Raw genomic sequence first — 8,742 nt, forward strand, 5'->3', positions numbered from 1 at the left:
TTGATGCAAGTCTCATACGCTAATAATATTGAACAATGTTCGGATGAGTGAAGTCGACATAGAGGGGCAGGAGTGTGTCCCACATTTTTCAACTACGAGTATATCATTTGAGTGTTTTTTATTAAGTTATTTCAATTTTTAATTTGAATATTTTTAAAATCACAATTCTTTGCAGTTAATTACTACTCATATTCAGAAATTGTTAGCGGCTTGTATATTCAATCATTGTCTTCTCTAAATGAATATTGTATCAAACGATCTTGAGTGAATGAAATTTCTCGTTTCTTCCGCCTAGAAAGAAAATTACTACTCATAGTTAAATATTTTTTGTACTGAATTATGTAATTGTATGCACCAACTATATATCTCGATTGCTTACAAAATTACTAATAACCAATTGTAAAAGTTTTACTATTATGAGGTCATCTTGAAAAGATTTTTTATTTTAAAGACAACTTTTGTAGTTTTGATAGTCAAGTGGAGTATAATATTATAATAATTCGAAAATAGTAAAATTACTTATGGGTTCAGATTTAGTTTTCCCGGTTTGAGAGAGAGAAGAGAGGTTTTACACTTTTACTTTTACTAGTTCCAGTTTAAAGGGAGGAAGGCAAAGCGTATGATTGGCAGCCTTTACAATGGTGGTAGGTGCCGACGATGCTCATATAAATACAATAATTGGATTTTCAGTTCACATACTATATACTAGCTAGTATGAACTCTTTTATAATGTTTTTTATCAACTCTTTTATTTATTTTTCTAAATAAAAAAATAACTTCAAATGAAAGCCAAATTGAATTAAAAACGCAAAATGTAGTTGTGGCACTCAGCTACACCTGAAAGACGTTGCTAGAGTCCGACGTTGATAATTACAATACAAGCAGATTTAGAATTAAAATTAAAATATTGCAACACATATTAAACAGAGAAGTAGTTAATGTTCCGTCATGTCTATAATATTTGGATTATTAGTGTGTAAACCGAAATAAAGTTTTAACATAAATTTTAAAAAATGTGAAACTGAAATTTATCATGAAATGAAAAAATTCTCTCAAATTTAAACTGATATGATATTGACATGTCAAATTGATACGAACAGTGGTATTAATGTGATAAATTCACATTATGGTTATTGCGTATATATAAATCAACTTCGGACTAATAAATAAAAACTTTTAAAGTTCATATTAAAAATTATAATTAGTCCAAAATTGGTGTTTTTACACACCAATTTTAACCATAATATCAATTTGTTACGTTAATACCACGCCACTTTCAATTTAGAGGAAATTTTACTCCACAACAAATTAAAAATTCACGTATTATTTAATAAAATTCATATTAAAAATCAAAATCCCTCCAAAATTGGTGCCAATAACCATAATATCAATTTGTCACGTCAATGTTATGTCAGTTTCAATTTAAAATTCATATAAAAATTTAAAATTCGATCAAAATTAATGTATTTAGATACCAATAATCCTAATATTTCTCTCTCTCTCTCTCTATATATATATATATATATATATATATATCTATCTATCTATCTATCTGTCCTGTAGTGGCTACGACACGTGTACCGGGGGTTGCATCTTGTTTCTAGTATGAACACGTTCGATTCCTCCCACACAGAAACAATAAAGATACACTTTGATTTTGGAATTATTCTTGCAAAATAAACGTGTGCTTTATTACTAAATTCGAATATATATATAATGTAGCACATTTCACAATTAATAGCACTCTATAGCATTTCTTAAGTAAATATTCTACTTATGAGTTGTACAGTGATTGTAGGTATATTTATTTATACATTATTGACGACGAAAGTTGCATGGTTCGAACCTTTCAAGTAAAATTATAAAAATAGTCCAACCCCAGAATATACAAAATATGATTATGTTAAATGATCATTTCATAATAGAGAAATTGGTTATATCTTATCCAATAATAGCATCCTTCACTTTAATCACATCAAATTACTATTGTTAGTTGCACCAAATAACAAAGTACTTATTCAAATTTATTGTTTCCATACTATTTTTTATTCATTTGCAATTAAACATTCTTGATTTTTTTAGCAGTCTAACTATATATACTCCTATGTTGTTTCATCGACTGAACCAAGTCATTTTTGTTGTACGCGTTCGATAGATTTTTGCACAAATTTTTAGCGATGTTGTGACTGTAAAAAAAAAAGCAATCATAATATTTTAGAATTTGCATGAAAGTTATAAATTATGATTAATGTTGTATTATACATGAAAGTAACCCTATAATATCTGCGTCCTGAATTCCGCGCTGAAGATGTGTACCACGCATTGATAGAAATTCTTCAAAAACTGCAGCGTCCCGAGACGGCAATACGCACGAACTTGTCATATTAATCGGTTGCACTACCATTTGCGAGTTGACTAATTGCAATCGTACATTTCTGTAACGGTGTGAAGTTGACTCTTCCGATTGCATCTTCGCGCTGTTGGAAGTATGCATCTAATGATTCCAGCGCAAGAATAAGGATCTCCTCATCTAAAAACGTCGACGGAAAATAACGTCGCCTCATACTAGCTCTGAGGTGAGGTAATATTTATAAAGTTGGTTGTTAGTGATTTCACAATCGCGATAAATGTATATCTTCATCTTCGTCAATTTTTTTTTATTCTGTGGCGTTAAATGCCTTACTATCGTCTTAATAGTGCTTCAAATTTGAATTTTTTTTTAACTGGTATCAGTCTCCAAAGTATCGTAAAAAGAAGAGTTGGAAAAAAAAAACAATTTTAAGAGATATGGAGTAGAATGAATTTTGTATGAAAAATGATTGAAATTAGTCTATATTTATAGAGAGATTTGGGGATTTAAAAAAAAAAAAAAAAACTAGCAGTTGAACAGCTATTTTGGATTTAAAAAAACATTCGAAAAATACAATGGCCGAATTTAAAAAAAAAAAAAGGGAGAGAGAGATAAAAAAAAAGAAGAAAGAGTGACTTTTTTTAAAGTGTAGACGACGCACACGCCACATATATATATATATATATATATATATATATATATGAATGTTATGCTACATACCTTATGTGAGCACCACTCACGTTTAGCTCTCGTTAGCATTATTTTTTTTGTTTTAGACATTTATTTTTATTCTAATACTTCATAAATCGTTATTAGGATCATTAATTTTATAAATAACATAAAAATCAAAGTCCGATTTGTTCATAATCCCTTTAACTTCAAATAATTAATAAAAGAACAAATTAGTCTTTGATTTTTTATGTTATTTATAAAGTTAATGATCCTAATAACGATTTATGAAGTATTAGAATAAAAATAAATGTTTAAAACAAAAAAGATAATGTTAACGATAGCTAAACGTGAGTGGTGCTCACATAAGGTGCTCACATAAGGTATGTAGCATAACATTCATCTATATAGATATATATATATATAAGGCCTTTCGAAATCACGAGCCCCCTATGAAGCTAGGGTTACAGCAGCAAATGGGGCTCGCTGGCAGGAGGCTGGAGCCTGCTTAGACGAGCCCGATTGCGAATGTGGTAAATAAATATGGAACCTTAATAATTTAATCCGAAGCCCAGTGAACATGTGCTTTAATGTAAAGTAGTTTGTCATGATTACTTTGACATTATTAGGCTCAGAACAAAATAATACTCTTATCTCACATAATTTAATTAATATTTAACTCAGTGCTGGTAATTAAGAGTTAGAATAACTTCACCCATGCTAAGTGATAAATGTTTGTGGACACACTATATAATATAAAAACTCATAATGCCCCGAAAGTGCTTAATAAGTGGTTATAAGAATTGCTAATTAATGTAATTTGTGGCAAGTTTGATTGATGGCTAGCTTAAGAAAATTGAAACAAGAGTAACATAAAATATACACCACTTACAACATTCACAGTGGACTTACTTGATAACCTCTACTTGATAGCTTACTTGATAGAAGGGGATCACAATGAGTAAGGAGGTCACAGTGAAGTTACTTGATAGCTTACTTGATAGAAGGGGATCACAATGAGTAAGGAGGTCACAGTGAGGTTACTTGATAGCTTACTTAATTTTTTTAGTTTTGATTTTTATGCTTTTTATTTAAATTTAATTACTCAAATTTAAATAACACAATTTAATTCAAATTTAAATTGCATTAATTTTTTTAGTTTTGATTTTTATGCTTTTTTTCTTTAATGAATATTTTTTGTTTTTTGTCTTTTAGGAGGGAATAAATGCAACCATTAATCCTAAATTGTATTGCATAAATGCACAGATTATGCTTTATGCAATAACATATTCATAATAATTATTATTGAAAAAAAATATAAATCAAAAGGTCATAAATTGTAAGATTAAGAAAAATAAAATGAAAATTGTGAAAATTGTAACTTAAGATTGATAATGATTGTGGTGACTCTAATATATTTTGTTATGTATAAATAATTAATAGATATGATTTACTTTCTATTATTATTATTATTATTATTATTATTAAGGAAAGTGGTGGAATTTGAATCGGAAACCCGATCATTATTTACGGATAGGATGTTTCTTTTGGGATATTCCTATCATTACTTAACTCAAGAATATAGTGTTGATTTATCAGCCCACCAATTAGAGTAGGACATTTCAGTGTCTAATTAGCCGCGTGATAAACATTTCCTTGCACTAAATGTAGTTTTCATTACATGATTATGAGCAAAGTGGTCATGCTGACTTCGTCAACACCTTTTCAATCAAAATGTGGACACAATGCTGACAAAGTCATCGGCTAGATTTTTCTTTATTCTTTAGTTTCTCTTCTCTTTTTAATTTTGTGCGAATTTTCTACTCAATGACTGGGGACAAGCTGAGCTCGCTTTTTATTGTCTCGTTCCAGACGCATGCATGACGCAATTACTATTAATTTATATCTTGAGTTATTACAGATAATGCGAATAATCGATTGCAATTATCTTTTCTGTGAATAGGCGAAAGTACCCACTTTTATAACTTGTCTTACAAAAGTACCCACCCAAGCCAAAGTCCAAAAAGTCAAAGCCGACATGCTTGGTTTTTTGGAAAAGCAGACCTGACATGCTTCGGTTTTTGTAAAATGTCTAACTCACGTCAATTTCACAAGTTAAAAATGTGATGAAGAGACAATAATTGCCCAACTCACGTCACTTTCACAATCTAATGTATACTGTATGTTTGAAAATTTATAAAAAATTAGCTTACGTTTGCGTTATAAAAACATTAGTAAGAGGACTAAAAATTTCACTATTATGTATATTATGCAACAAAAAAATATTCAGAAACCAATGAAACAATTAGCCGCCGGAAATTCATAGCCGTGAACAGTAGCCGGCGGTCCAAACTATACACGGCTACTGGTCAGCGGCTATGAACTTCCGGCGGCTAATTACTTCATTTGTTTCATAATATTTTTTTGTTGCATAATATACATAATAGTGAATTTTTGAGCCCTCTTAGTAATATTATATTATAACACGAATACCTTAATTTAGAGTTTTTATTTAAATTTTAATTTTATTTTTTTATATTAAAAGAAGTATACATTGGTGTCAAATATGAGAGATACTGAATCTGCAAAAAATTGGATTATAGTGGGGTAAAAATACTCACTTTATGCATGATTTGATTGAATACAAAATAATACAGTAAACACATAAAATAATAGGCTATTTTTGAAGAAAACACTTGAAACTCCTGAAATGTAAACACAAAAATATTTTTGCTCTAAAAAAACAATTAGCCGCCGGAAATTCATAGCCGTGAACAGTAGCCGGCGGTCCAAAATATACACGGCTACTGGTCAGCGGCTATGAACTTCCGGCGGCTAATTAATCCATTTGTTTCATAATATTTTTTTGTTGCATAATATACATAATAGTGAATTTTTGAGCCCTCTTAGTAATATTATATTATAACACGAATACCTTAATTTAGAGTTTTTATTTAAATTTTTAATTTTATTTTTTTTATATTACAAGAAGTATACATTGATGTCAAATATGGGAGATACTGAATCTGCAAAAAATTGGATTATAGTGGGGTAATAATACTCACTTTATGCATGATTTGATTGAACACAAAATAATACAGTAAACACATAAAATAATAGGCTATTTTTGAATAAACACTTGAAACTCATGAAATGTAACCAAAAAAATATTTGAGCTCTAAAAAAACAATTAGCCGCCAGAAATGCAAATCCGGTCGTACTAGCCGTGTGAAATTTTTCACACACGGCTAGTGAATCCGGCTACGATTTTGTGGCGGCTAATATTTTTTTGGGAGCAAAAAATCATTTTGAAGTAATACATATGGTTGTAAATTTTTTTACCTTGTTATGAATGTTTGAAAGTAACATATGTATCCTTTTTTGTGTATTTCTATTTATTTGTTAATGTTTTAGTCAAAAAAGTACATGTCCACATGAAATAAGAGATAAGGTGACTGCACAAATTTGGATTGTAATGAGGCTTTAATGCTCACTTTCTGCATGCATTTGATTGCACATTGAATAATAGATTGAAGTGTACTGAATGAATGAACAATACATTTCACGTGAATTTGTACAAAGGAATCTAATATTAGTCTATAATGGCTACACTTGTGAATGAGAAAACATAAATCCAAATACTCGTAGAAAGAGCATTCAGTTAAAAAATTGAGAAATTGAAACCCTCAAAGATTTGAGAAGTGGTTTGTGCGATAGTTGGTGCAATTGGTGTTCAAATTCTACTTGAAGAGGTGATTTTCTCATATATTGTTTGTGTAATTAATAGTTTGAATGTTTTATGTTATATTTATGAGAATTTTTAAAGTGTTTATGCATATTTTAATACTACATTTTATGTGTTTTTATAGATGGAATTCGTTAGATACATATATGTGAGATACAACGGACTCGTCGATGGTATACACTATGTTGGTGGGGCTACAGAGGTCCTTCCCCTCGTCAACGAAACTATTGAGAGCCTGATGTGCAGCGTCAACAATATTATGAGGACGCATTCGTTGAGCTCGAGCTACCAATTGTATTATTTGGCGACCAATCTATTTGGTAGGGAGATGAAATGTGGCTTGGCCACAGACGATGACGTGGAAGCCTTGTTGGCAACTGCCGACTATCCCATGGTGTACGTTGAGCACTACAACGGTCCGATTGTAGAAGAAGCCTACATCCCTACTTTTAATTTTGCTGAACCTTCGGGACACGTAGATGAAGCACAATGCAGTCAGTATGAGACGTCGTATTATCATCATACGTCGTTTTCATTGGTGTCCCAGAGCTCGCCTCCACGACAATATTTTACATGGGATGGACAACCGCTAGACGAATCTGCATGGAATCAAACCGAAAGGCTTAATGAAGTATGTGGGAGATTGAACGATGTGCGGACAGATGATGAACCTGAGCACGAAGCTGAAGGCTCGGTTGCATCAGGAGACGATGATGATTCTAATGACGAAGAATTTGACCCTGCGCTCGAGGTGGGCACTTGCTTCTGATGCCTCTGAGGATTTATTAGACGACGATCTAATCGATTTCACGGAGACCGAGCAAGCAGGTTGGATCCGACAAAGTACAACACGGACGGAGATCCGACAACCGAGACCGGTGATCTAACTAATTGGTTAGTTCCCTTGATTCCAGTGGACGCCTCGGCTTCGCTGGTTGCTCGCGAGAGTGACCCTTCTAGAGTTGATGATCTGCAGAAGAATTCTTTTTACAACACGCAAAGACGACCTGATCATTGCTGTTGGTTGTGGAACATGAAGCGAGGCACTGAGACAAAAGTTGTCCGCTCAGATCCGGGACGAGTCTATTTCTCGTGCAAGCACTCTGACAACTGCAATTTCGATCTTCGTGCGTCTAGTCACGGCCGAGGGATGTGGAGAGTGCATAAGTTGAAAGAGCATTCATGCGAAGGGGACTTGCGCACGGCTAAAAAAATCAAGGCGCACTCGAAGGTGGTGGCAGCGTTTGTGGCAAACAGAATACGCGATGATGGAGAGGTCATACGCGATGAATTGTCCAATCACCCTTTAAGCTTATAATTAAAAAAAAATTTAAGTTTTCGTGTATAAATAGAAGAAATAGTAGTAAATTAAGGGTAAAAAATACTAACATTATATAAAGTGATATGAAAAAATATTTTAAAGACATTTAATAACTTACCCGCCAGTACTTAGTAGCCGTCCGCTGTAGCCGTGAGTAGTTTCTTACCCACGGCTACGGCAGCCGGCTACATATTTCTGGCGGGTACTGGGTTGTAAGGTGTATTATGATTCATTGATTCATAATATATGATTTTTTAATTTTTTTATCGACTATTTGCTATTATTTTATGTGTTACAATATTAATTCATATTCAATTATATAAATTTAGACTTATTGAGTTTATTTTGTCAATTTCCTTCTCGTGAATTTACTGCAAAGAGATTGCCCCCTATAAAGCTGCATTATACCCGTGAATTGTCCAATCACCCTTTAAGTTTATAATAATAATAAAAATTAGGTCTGTTTAAAAATTTTAAATCTAGATTATTATGAAACTAGAATTTTTTTTAAAGCTAATTAAGTATTTACCCGCCAGTTAATCCTAGCCGGTCACAGTAGCCGCTGGGATCCATTTCCAGCCGGCTACGTCTAACGGCTAAGATTAACAGGCGGGTAATTGTTGTATTAGCTTCAAAAAAAAACTTGTTTCATAATAC

This window comes from Salvia miltiorrhiza, chromosome 8 (assembly GCF_028751815.1).
Source record: "Salvia miltiorrhiza cultivar Shanhuang (shh) chromosome 8, IMPLAD_Smil_shh, whole genome shotgun sequence".
Classification (NCBI taxonomy): Eukaryota; Viridiplantae; Streptophyta; class Magnoliopsida; order Lamiales; family Lamiaceae; genus Salvia; species Salvia miltiorrhiza.